We start from the raw sequence: 13,725 nt of genomic DNA on the forward strand, positions 1-13,725 counted from the left end.
TCATTTGGCATAACGGACAAACGGCATATTTTTTTTTGTGTTCGTAATATTAGTTACTAAACCAATAATACAGCTTTATAATAACAATAATATTGAAAAGACATAATCCATAATATTAAAAATACAATGCATTAGACGAGTATGATGCAATGATTAATTCTATATTTCCATTGTATTCATATGGTTTGCCCAGTGAAAGTAAAGATGAATGTGTCTTTTCTTCAAGATAAAGCATCTAACGGGATGGGTTTGCCCGGATTGAGGCAATGGTCGATGTAACTTCTTCTTTAAAAGTGGGCAATATTGGATGTGATCCCTTCTTTAAAAATAAGCGCTTGCCCGGGTTATAGAAATTGTGGATGCAATCCCTTCTTTGAAAGTAGGCGCTTGTTCGGATTAAGGCAATGGTGGATGTGATCCTTTCTTCAAAATGTATTTTCCCGGCGATTGTGGATATGATCTCTCCTTTAAAAGTAGACCCGCTTGGATTAAGGCAGTCATGGATGTGATCCTTTCTTCAAAAGTTTGGTGGATGCTATCCATTTTTAAAATAGGCGCTTGCTAAGATTACGGCAATGGTGGATGTGATAATCTACTTGATGGGCCACTGCTCTTCGATGAACCTACGCTGAATGGAGTATCCTCTCTACTGGACTCGATCCTGGGCCAATCGCTTCCAGTCGCCCTGAACAGGTCCTCTTCAACTGCAAAAAGCCATAGCCAAATAAATAAATAAAATAACGTGTCCAGCCCACCGTAGTATGCCGTATTGTATAAGCTTAACAATATCCAGCCCTGTATACACCTGTTACAACTCGTGATTCATGCAACGCCGCCAGATCTGTTCTCCTATTTACCACAGCCACAGCCAGCACCTTACGCTCAAACACTCCGAAAGCTCTCCGATCAGCCTCCTTTAACGTCCATGTTTCATGGCCGTATAAAGCCACCGGAAGACTACGGGACTTAAGTTGATTATACAATCAAGCCATGTGGTGAATTTCAAATTCACCACACGATTTTCTACTCCTATTATTAAAAGTTCAAATCTAGCGTAATAATTTTCGTACAATGCTAAAATTAAAGTCGATTGTTTAGCATAAGTAAGCAGTGCTGTGCACCATCACCATCAACACCTTTTAACACCCTGATATAGACACGCTTATTCTTCTGCATTACACACTCTCCTCAACCATCATAGTGGCACTAAGCTGTTTATTGTGACATGCCTATTGAAATGATCGGATTTGCTTATTCCATCATTCTCCAAAATATAAAAGAGTGGCACGATACCGGACCATCATTTCACTTGCATTCGAAAAGATACTCATCACCATCAATTTGCAGTTGTATTGCCATTGGGCCGTGCACACATATAAAGCTAATCGTGTGAAAATTAATGCAAAGCATAGAACACAATATTTTGTGCAGCGCGGATACCTATTTTCGCGTGTTCTTCATCAGCACGAGCGTCGTTCCATTTGGTTGTCTTGGACGCTCTTTGTGCAATGATGGTTAGCCATATAGAAAGAGTATCATTCTAAGTTTTCTATGAATGTACAAAGAGTATCCTGACATTGCACAGCCCTGTAAGTAAGCAAACGATCTACGGATGTTTCATCCCAATGGGTTTTATGGTTCTCTCAATTCGTGTTCTTGAAAAATCACTACAAAAAGCACGTGGTTTCCAAGATGGCCGATTTGTGGCTTTGTTGTATAACCACCTTAAGCTGGTTACGAAGTCCGTAATAAGCCCTATTTGCAGCTGTAATACGCCTTTTCACCTCGCGGGTAACATCATTATCGCACGTCACTAATATTCCAAGATACACAAATTCTTCTACCACTTCAAATTTTTCACCATCCAGCACCATTTCACTACCACCACCATTAATGAACCCACGTTGATTGCCAGCGACCATATACTTCGTTTTGCTGGTATTGATCGTGAGTCCAATCCTCGCTGTCTCCCTCTTAAAAGGCACAAAAGCCTCTTCCACGACACGGCGATCAATTCCGATAATATCGATATCGTCCGCGAAACCCAGGAGCATATGCGATCTTGTGATAAGGGTACCGCTTCTTTGCACGCCAGCTCTCCTAATCGCTCCCTCGAGCGCTATATTGAACAGTAGATTCGAGAGTGCATCACCCTGCTTTAATCAATCTAAGGTAACAAATGACGTCAATATTTCATCCGCAACCCTTACACTTGATTTCGATCCGTCCAACGTTATACGAATCAGCCGTATCAGTTTCGCCGGAAAACCATGTTCAAGCATAATTTGCCATAATTCATTCCGTTTCACTGAATCGTACTGATTTGTACGCCGAATTAAGAAGGGTTATTCCACGGTAGTTGGCGCACTCCAGGCTGTGCCCTTTCTTAAATAGAGGGCAAATGAGGTCGTCCAACCAGCTAGCAGGCATTTCCTCGTCTACCCATATTTTCGACATAATATGGTGCAGAACTACCGTCGAGCATGGCCCTGAAAAAGCAAAACTGATTGAGCAAGCGCTTAGCTCGGGAACCAGTGCTGGTCAAGGCTATTTAGGAAAAAATCTTAGACTACCAAGCGAAAGCATATATTCGCAAACTTTCAGCGCAGGAGGAAGCCACGTACTCTGGAATCCCAATAAACCGGATAAACTACGAATCGTCTGGGATGCTGCCGCTAAAGTGGGAAACCTTTCTCTCAATTCTTTTCTGCTTTCTGCTAAAGGGACCAGATCTGGTTACACCGCTTCAGCAAGTTATCCAAAGGTTTCGTGAATACCGCACAGCGGTTTCAGAAGATATCTGTGAAATGTTTCACCAAGTTCGGATCAAGTCTACCGATCAGCATTGTCAACGATTCCTGTGGAATGGTAGCGTCCTTGGAGGAGGTCCTTCGACTTACTTGATGGAGGTGACGACGTTCGGTGCAAGCTGCTCTCCAAGTAGTGCACAGTACGTCAAGAACCTGAACGCAGCTTGGTTCAAAGACCAGTATCCAGAAGCGGTGGCGGCAATATGCAAAGGAACGTACGTTGACGATATGTTCGACAGTGTCGAATCCGAAGCAGAAGTCGTGAAACTTGCGCGAGATATTTGTTACATACACGCAGAGGATGAATTCGAGTTCCGAGGATGGCTGTCGAACTCCAAGAAGGTTCTTGATTCTATGGACGAGCAGAGGACACCACAAAAGTATCTGAACATGGATGGAGACTTGGCGACCGAAAAGGTCCTTGAAAGTTGGTGGGACACTATCGATGACACATTTACTTTCAAGATTCCAAAACGGTGCCAACAGAAGCTGTTATCCGGAGAGCAAGTCCCCACGAAGCGGGAAGCTTTACGGGTTCTAATGTCAGTCCACGACCCGCTCGGCTTCCTGGCGCACGTACTGATGTACTTCATGATTCTGTTCCAAGAAATTTGGCGTTCAAAAATTGGTTGTGGTAAACATATAGGCGATCAGCTACTGGAGAAATGGAAAATTTGCCTTAACGTACTGCTTGAAGTTGAAACAGTTTGCATTCCGTAAGATGACCTCGTCGTCAACCGTGACTAACGAAGTTCAGCTGCATGTCTCTGGCGATGCAAGCGAGAAAGGTTACGCAGCAGTCGCCTATCTCCGGTTCGAAGAAGACCACTCTGTGGAGTGTGCGTTCATTACGGCTAAAACAAGAGTCGCACCACTGAAGTACGTCTCAATTCCACGACTGGAACTCCAGGGTACAGTGATTGGAACCCGTCTTGCGAAGTCTATAGGAGAAACCCATCGTGTACCTGTGCAAAAACGGTTCTTCTTAGGTGTTTTGGGAGATCGCGATGTGGTTTATTTGCAGGCCATCTATGCCTTTCTTTGCTCGTCTGACATCAAAGTCTAATACTTCAATTTTTTCTTTCTCAGTTTTTTTTCTTGTCTCTGTCTTATTGTTCCGTGCACCATGAAGCTCTGGCCATCCGGAAGATGCTCCCTGAAGAACCAAAACGCGAGCACGACGCTACGCCAAACCATACATGACGTCAAATTAGCACCTGAAATACCTCAAACCTAAATCCCAACCCCGTCCATCACCAAATTACGCAATCTAACCTTGAGTCGCCACGAGTATCTTGGTCTTTGTCCCTTCCCCTTACTAACTGTTGATAATAAGATAATATCGATTGTAAATATCATTAATAGTCTCGGCTCCGTTAAGTATTATACACGCCTGAGTCTGTCGAATAAATACAATAGATAAAAAAAACGGTTCTTCTGGACTGATTCAAGGGACGTTCTCTGCTGGTTGCGTGCGGATCACAGACGATACAGCAAGTTTGTTGCTGCCAGGGTTGCAGAAATTCTAGAAGATACCGAACTATCAGACTGGCTGTGGGTTCCAACAAAAACGAACGTGGCCGACGAAGGTACAAAATGGCAGAAAATACCTGATCTTTCTCCATCCAGCAAATGACTATCTATCGGAACGAGGCTATCTACGGAACGAGAATCCAGCTGCGGATGAGCGTCATTTTGGCACGAATTCGAAAAAAAAAGATTTTTTTTGTAATTAACAATTATCGAGCATAAGCAACAAAAATCCTACCAATCAAATACTGCTTTAAAGGTGGAAATGGGTTCAATACTCCGGATGCGATGAAAATACATAAATATGATTAATTGTACCGTCGTTCGGGGTGACATTGGGTCTAGGGAGTGAGATTGGGCCAAAAACGAAAAATGTTTCAACTCCTAATATCTCAGAAACTGTTACGAATTTTGATGAAAACTTCAAACGTTTCGAAATTATATTAAAATTCACGTCTAAGAAATCACAAAACAAATTCCAAGAACTAATTGTGCTCGTACCATAACGCTTGGAATTTGAATGTAAAACTATTGATCGAATGAACCCGTATTAAAATAGTGTCAGTAATGCCCCACAAATCTGTTACATAACTAGTTTTTAGATCGATGGATACCTGGTTATCATGTTACGATAATTTGTTGTTGTTTTATCGAATTTTATAAATATTTACATAGCGGTTCTGGTTTTTCGTAGCAACGAGCAATGCACGCTGAAAAGGGGTGAGATTGGGCCAAGCCTTTGGTTGATTTGCCATACATAGTTGGTAAGAGCCATAATGTAGGCAATTATTTTTAATGAACGATTGAATCGTTGCATCGTCACCGCTGTACTTGATTGTACTTGGCCCAATGTCACCCCCTGTGAGGGGTGAGAATGGGCCAATTTTAAACAACATATAACTTTGAAGAATTTCCCTCATTTATTATTTTTTCCCCACACAGTGGTAAATTCATTCTTCAAGCTTGTACCAAACTAATTAAAACTTGATTCCAATGTTAACTACTAGAGCTGTGTAACATTTATTTGGAGCATACCACATTTTGGCCCAATGACACCCCCGTTGGCGGTATGCTAATCTTACTAGAATAGAGGCATTCCACAGAGGCATGCCAGTCGATCCTGAGCGACCATTTCAAAAATATCTGAAACTTTGCACAGTTTTTCAATTTCGTCTAAATCGTCATTTTTCGATATCAAATCTTCATATTGAGTCACGACTACCTTTTCAAAAGAGTGTATGTGAAAATGGTTAAAAAATATTCAAAAAAAGCTGCACAGCAAAAACGGAATGTTCGATTGTTATGATTTTTTCAGCAAAATTAGACAACTAAATGGTAATTCTTAAGAAAATGTGCACAGTAAAAAATTTTTTTACCTTTAAAAATATCTCAATATCTCAAATATCTCAAAACCCTATCTTTTACGAACGTATTTTTTAGGAAAACGGACCATTATATTAGCTGTCTACCATAAAAACTTGGTGATGGTAAACTAATAAACAAAAAAGTTATGACACTTCAAACATTTCACAATTTTCACATTTAGTAAAAAAAAAAATTTTTTTCCATGTAAGTTATTTCGAGAATTGCAGTTTGATGCAGATTTTATTGTTAAGGGCTTTGCGTGATTTAAACAAGTTGTTTTCATGATTTTTTGATTTAATTAGTCATAGCATCTATAAGAAACTTAGACACGATCCAGTGTTGTGATCAAAAGTATTGATAATGTCGTAATTTTCATTGTATGTGACTGGCGAAAAATTCTTTTAATAGTTTTGAAACCTGTTGATAATAAGAAACATATCAGAAATGTTATTTTTAAGACAAAAGCTGCAAAATCAAAGATTTATATACACGTATACGTCTATAGTTTACCTGAAAAAAATATACCTCTTAGAGAATAGACTTTATGATCGGGAGGAAACGGGGATCTTCAACAACAACAAATGCATGATATACCATGACAATGCTCACGAAAAGCAAAAAATACTACCACTAAGGTTGTTAAAGATCTTATGGTAATTTGTTTGTTCAGTCAAACAAATGACACCGAACTAGTCAGTAAAAACTTAAAAGTGATTTTGTTTATTGGAACATAACGAACAACATAAGTAGCCGCTTTCTCAACTGTTGTAGGCCGTTTGATGGAAAAAGAGTTCAGAAGAGTTACGAAATCTCACCGAAAGCACCATAGATAAACTGAATGCGACTGGTTATGCTCCAATGTCTACATCGAATACAAATTTACGCATTTGCACGTCCTGTCGTCTAAACGTTGACAAAAGAGCAATCTGTATATCATCGGTTGAGCAGAGCGCAGGAAGTTCGAAAACGACAACAACTGAGGAATTGCCAGATGTACCGACAACAACTGAGGAATTACCAGAAGTATCAAGTGCTGAGAGCCTTGCCACCGTACCATCAGCGAAATCTGTTTCAACAAATCAATCGGAAGATGAGTGTATCCAAAAGGTCAACATCGAACGCTTTAACGAGGGCATAGCTGGGATAAAAGTGACTCCGATTAAATGGAGTAATATGGACTACGTTTATTACCCGGAGAAAAAATGCCGTGAAATAAACGAAGCTGTACGAAGAAACCTCTTCAAATTAGGACCTGATGATGTGGAAAATACAGACTACGATGAGGTAATTATAAATATGAAGGAAAGGTTCTCGAATGCAGCCACGACAAGGAAAGAAAAATTATTGATTTCGTCGATGCTGCCAAGTTCCCCTAGTAGCACAGATCAGATCGATTTGGTTACAGCAACTCCAATGTGACTGGATTTGGTCGCATATGAGTAACAGTGACCCATATGTGACAAGTGTGCTATTCGGGTCGTGGTCTTTTCAGGATGCCATTGATGAGTTCAAAATCAATAGAAATACAGTAAAAGAGGCAAAACAATTGAAGAATAACTGTCTTTCAACCAAAAATCCTAGGTCTAGTACTGCATTAACAGATGAGACAAAAGAAATAGTAGTTCAATATTTTGAAGATGATGAAGTCAGTCGAGCTATGCCTGGTCAAAAGATTATGTATCAGTAAAAAGATGGAAAGCGTCAAGCAATTCAAAAACGATTAATGATGACGACTTTGAAAGAAGCGTACACATGTTTCAAGGAAATTCACGATAATATTAAAGTAGGTTATTCCTCATTTGCAAGCCTTCGGCCAAGGCAATGCAAGCTTCTTTCCAATTCAGGAACACATAATGTGTGTGTGCACAACCCATGAGAATATTAATCTTATTTTACATAGTTTGAAAAGAATCAATTTAACAAAGGATATTAAAATGTTAACTGGTAGTCTTTGTGTGAAAATACGACATCAAATTGCTATCTACCATCTTGTTTGGATTGTCCAGGTTCTTCATCATTGGAAAATACTTTATTCGCTGAGTTTGAAGAAAATATATTGATCAGTTATCATTTGAGCAATGTGTGACCACGGATAGGGGTGACCTAGAAACTATTGTAAAACCTGTAGATGAGTTTGTGTCATATTTTGCTTGAAATTAGAAAGTTTAATCCCACACGATTTCATTAAAACAGAACAATCCAGCTTTTCAAAAATACGAAAAATACATTACAAAATGGTGAATTTTTAGTCATTTGTGATTTTCTGAAAATTACAGCTTTGTATTGCAAGATGAAGTGCAGTCCCATCACTGGAACGTACAACAAGCTACAATTCATCCATTCGTTATTTATTTTAATGTAAGTACGCAAATTGAACACTTGAGTTTTATTATAATTTCCGAAGATTCAAGACACGATTCAGTATCCGTAAATATGTTAATTGAAAAATGATTAACTTTTTACGCGTTGATTAGAATAAAGTAGTCAAAAAGATATATTTCATGTCTGATGGAGCAGCGTCGCAGTACAAAAACCGTAAGAATTTTCGAGCCTACGTCAATTTAAATCAATGTACGGAATTGATGCAGAATGGCATTTTTTGCTACGTCACATGGCAAAGGTCCTTGTGATGCTATTGGAGGAACAATAAAGCGCATGGCCACAAGAGCAAATTTAGCCAAAGAACGTGAGCATCCAATTAAAACTGCGAAAAACTTTTGATTGGGCGAATCGTAGAAAAGAAAAAGATTTAACCAAATTATCATTTTATTTTACTACTACTGAAAAGTACGAAATAAAGGCTTCAGAGCTCAGCGAGCAATATAATAATGCAAAAACGATTCAAGGAATCCAAAAATTTTACTGTTTCATTCCATTGCCGGAAAATAAAATTAAAGCAAAACTATACTCAAACTGTGCTGAATTAAATCACGAATCACGAATTAAAAATTTTGTTAAATTTTGATGCAGTTGCTTGGAATCGCTCAATACTATAAAAAAATGCAGAAAAACCAAAAAAATATTTTTGGCCACCGCTTTGTATGGGGCCGCCCCATAGTGCATATGCTCCTTGAACCGTACATCTAATGATCTTCTTGTCTGGCGTACTTAGATTTTTCCGCATTGAGAGCAACTTATTTCATAAACGCCAGCTTTTTTCAACATTTCTACATTATCCATCGTTCACCCCAGGAAAGACTTGCGCTGGTTACTTCTGCTGGAGAATACTAGATCGATGCCGAATTTCCTTAGTTGAAGGCATAGCTGGTTGATGATATGTTCATCATATGGGACCGAAACTCTTTTCAGTGGCTCATCGATCGATTTCAGCGTTGTTAGTCTAGCGTATATGTAAAAGTAATACGAAGTGGTGGAATTAAATGGAATTATGCTAAACTCGTCTTATGACAGTGAAAACATGCCACTAAAAAACAGCTAAATAATTTTCTTAAAACAGTTTGAATATATTTTTGAATTAAAGTTGAGTAAAAACATGAAAATAACCTAACTCAAAAATTACGCCACAATTGAATTTCCAGAAAAAAATTAAGGGGCGCCTCAAGCAATGACAAAGCCTCAAGGAATACCACTCATCAAAAAGGTTGAGAACCGCTGTCTTCCTAAGCAGCACAAGCCAGGCAAAAGTTGCTGCGGCGACTTGATTGTGGCTGAATCTAGTCACATATGAGTTACAGTAACCTACGTGGCACAAGTGTGTTACTAGGGTTACATCAATCTGATGTCCGTGTTGGGGATTCATGCACGGGATTGATTATTTTTTGTTTAACCGGGTTTGGAAAGAAATCACATTTTCAATAGTTAACGTTGATAATCAATATTATTTTACACCCTGTTTTCGAGTCTTACGTTAAAAATAAATCTTATCCTCCTATTCTTTTAGTGTTGTTTTAGACTTTTATTATATGTTTATCAACCCTTTTGAACAAGAAAGAAGGCATCATCATCGCTAGGTGGATTAATTAAAGCTTTTTTCCCTATTGGAAGCCTGAGAGTGAAAATTTTAAGCCATCCTGAAATTGACAACAGTTTGAGTTGTCGTGCAATCAACTATCTGATCGATTTGATGAACTGAACAAATTGAACAAATTATTGAATTAACAAAACATTCATCGTTTATCATCATCATAAGCAAATTAACGTTTCATAAGTTTGAATATTCATCGCTTGAAACGACGCTTAGGAATGCTCTCACTCTCTGTTTAAAAAGAATACTTCTCCTAGGTAGCTAAATGTGAAATCCAAATCTCATTTTCAACAATACACACTTTGCACGTTCTTTATTTTAATTCCTGGAAAACTTGCTTCCTTGGAAACATTTCTCGAAAGAGCCTGCACAAGAAAGGATAATCCTATTAAATTGGTCATAAAATTAAATTGCAGCCAGCAGCGGAGTCGTCCGTTGTTTGTCGTGTCCACTTCCGCGGGGGCTCCCTTCCATCAGCACCACCGTTAAGCTTCCTCTAACTATTGTGATAGTCGACGAAAAAAAAGCATGTCTACTTATCAGCAGCAACTCCCCGGGGCATTCAAAGAGAATGCGATTAGGGCCTGCATTTCGGTTGTCTAGTGTCGTTACCATTCCTATGTAGTACTAGGGAAAATGGCGTCTGTATTTAATTTTGACTTTTAATGAAATAATGAAGAAATGTTGATTATATTAGTAAATTATGGGTTTTAGTGGATAGGGGGTTTAAAAAATCATTGCATTTTTATTTTGTTTTACTTTGACGGTCTTATATCTTATTGGTTTGTTGAAAGTCTGAGTTTGTCTTCGAGTCTGCAGTTGGACAACATAAGAAAAGCTTACCCGAATAATACGTGAATAAATCGAATTTTTCCGCCTCCGTGCCGATTCGGACGCCGGATTTTCCGGTGCTCCTGATGAACTCTCCTCGCATTGCTTTCGAGTGCTCGCACCCAGCGGAAACTTCAATTGTTTGGATGAAGTGAATGTTGATGCAGATGACGATGCCGATGGTCAGTCGCAGAAGCAGAGAAAAAAGGATTAGTCCGTCGGTTTTATCGGATTCCTTTACGGTTGACAATCGAGAGTGTGTGTTCTTTTACCAGGATTTGTCCGGATCCGGGCTTTTCCCCCTCCCTTCCCCACAGTTCAGGTACGTGGCATTAGCAGGTCCCTATCGTGGCACAAAGATCTCGGGGATTTTTACGGTTTTTTGTTCTCTCGCAGGCACTGCAGTCCGGACGGCTGTTGTTGATGCCGGTTGGTTGGGTTGGACCTGGTTAACGTCGTCGTTGTCAGTCGGTTGTGTCAAGTCCGGTGGTCGCCGAGACCTGACCTCAGGCTTTTGGCCTAAATTGATTATGTCCTGACGATATGATGGCGGTACGGTGAAGGAATGTGTCGCTGGCTGGAAGACGGAAAGCAGGTTGGGATCTCGTCAGCTTGAGGCCTGCTGCTCACAGACGATGGCATGGGATGGATGGATAGTCATTGCCATTTGCCACGAACGACCAACGATGAGGACCTCGGTCTCGGCGTTGATGAGGGAGGCGTATAGAAAGAACTTTTTTTGGGGACAGGTTTTATGGAAATGACAAGATAAGGGTTGAGTTTACTACTCTGGTTGATTCTTGGAATCTTTTTTTTTGTCGGTGAAATGGTGGTGATAGGTGCACATAGGAGTTAGTCGTGTTTTGTTAATCGTGAGTGCTGTTGATTTGGCTTTGATAGCGTTTTTATGTGAACGTATGCAGTATGCAAGCGATGAAGAGAAACTAGTTCAAATTTACTACCCCAGCTAGAAACATATTTTTTTGATTCTTTGCAATGTCCTTTATTCGTTGTCTTTATTTTATTGTTCCAAGTCCATGAGCTGGAAGAGAAAAAAAAACAATTTGGAAGATTCCAGGTTTATTTTAATTTTTTTTTTGTCTTTATTTAAGAGACTTGCAGCCCGAGGCTGGCTCGTCTCCGGAATTTTAAATTTGTTATTCTATGAAAACTTCTCTCAGAGATTAGAAAATTCAAAATGTTTGCTTTATAATTAATTAACATGGTTGTCGTGAGTTCAACATCATCACCGTAGAATTAAACCACATCAAGGATGTGTAGGACAATGTCGGACACTTATGCTGGTATTTCGGAAGTTACTTAGAGCAGATCTCATCTCGATGTATGTTTTGTAGACGGCTCTTGCCTGAGCGATATTGTATCAATAATGTATGGAATGTTTGGTGTTGAGTACAGCAAAAACAATTCGTTATATGTTAAGGAGAAAGTTCGTTGCAATTCTATTGTTGACTCTATATCAAGCATTTTACAACATGAGTCCACCGCTAAAAGGTCACACATTAAAGCATTTCGTCTCATAATCCTCGACTTTGACGCATCAAGCTTCTCGGTGAGATTAACACCGAGCACAAACTACAAACAAGTTCATTACCACCAACGACCGAATTAGTTTTCTGCTGTTCGAGTCGAGGGCCCCTGCAAGATAGGAATCTGTTAGGTACTCGCACTTGGAATAGCCAACCGACAAAGTTACACATTGTCGTGAGGTTTAATTTCTGTGTAACTCCCCCCACCCCCGTTGGATGTCCTCCGGATTATGGGTTAAATTCCAGCAAATTTGCCAAAACTGAAACCCAAACTGTGCGAGAATACTTCGTGGCGATTTTATGCTCTGGGGGGTGGGTCACGGGGCCATGCGAGTTCGGAGCAAATTGATGACGAGCTGACTCCGACAAAACATTTTGCATAAATTATTCTCTTTGTCTTTCTCCGAGGGTTGTGGGGCGGCAGGACAATTTGAAAGGGTCAAATTCATGGATCGAGTCACACCCAAGCGATAAAAGGGGTTGGGTGGGTGAGTGCCTGCTTCCGTACAGAGCAACACCAAAGTGATTAAATATCTTCACTTATTGAAAGGTCTCTGTCCTTGACTATGAAAATGTGTCCCGCTCGGGGGCAAGTGAGATGCAACAAAAGGCTCCGAGTTTCAAAGACCGAAAGCAGATACTTCGTTGATTTATGTTTTCAAGAGTGCTTGGTTCTTCTTTTCAGGGGAGCTGATTGTGGGTCTGGTATGAAAACACTTTTATCATGTCTGGGTAGGCACTTGCTGGTCAGGAAAATAGTTTCCGATAGGAGAAGGCCCAGAACGGACCTATTCTCCTACTGCATACGCTTATCCTAATGGTCGTTCGACAAAGTGAGGAAATTTGCCTCACAAGACTCGATTGTTTTAAGAGTCCGGTTGAAAATTGTAATTCTGGTAAGACACAGACTGTCCCGGGCTGCCCAACCGGGGTGTTAATTGTGCTAATTTAGGCCAAAAACTTGGTCCTTGCCAACAGCAATTCGCTCACCTTTGCGTAGGAAAGAAGAGCAAACACGTGTCTGCCCCCGAACGGTCTCCATGACATGAAGCGAAGCTACCCTCTCGACGAAGTTTACCTCAACCAGGAGACAATAACTCATCGAACAACCACGAACGCAGAGACACATCCCTGATAAAAGCAGCCTCAGTGCCAGAGCCTGAGGGAGTCTGAGGAAAGCAATGGATCTCGCGCCTATCGAGCATCGAGCAATGAGTCAAGTGTGTTCCATAGCTCATTTTTATCGCTCAATGCCGCGGGCTTTTATACTCGTGCTGGGACAACGACGACGAGAACGACGACGGTGGGTTGTCATTATTCATCGAAGGTCTTTGGAAGAACGACTGATTGCACGGTATGAAGTCGAGCAGAACTAAGAATGGCAGTGGCGTGGGCAGACTGGGCGTAAGCAAATATTGCTGAAAATTATTAATCTGACAAAATCCGCTAGACTGATCTGAATATTATGATTTTGAATCAGAAAAACAGAAAATCAGAAAATCAGAAAATCAGAAAATCAGAAAATCAGAAAATCAGAAAATCAGAAAATCAGAAAATCAGAAAATCAGAAAATCAGAAAATCAGAAAATCAGAAAATCAGAAAATCAGAAAATCAGAAAATCAGAAAATCAGAAAATCAGAAAATCAGAAAATCAGA

This window comes from Armigeres subalbatus, chromosome 1 (genome assembly GCF_024139115.2).
Source record: "Armigeres subalbatus isolate Guangzhou_Male chromosome 1, GZ_Asu_2, whole genome shotgun sequence".
In the NCBI taxonomy this organism is placed as follows: domain Eukaryota; kingdom Metazoa; phylum Arthropoda; class Insecta; order Diptera; family Culicidae; genus Armigeres; species Armigeres subalbatus.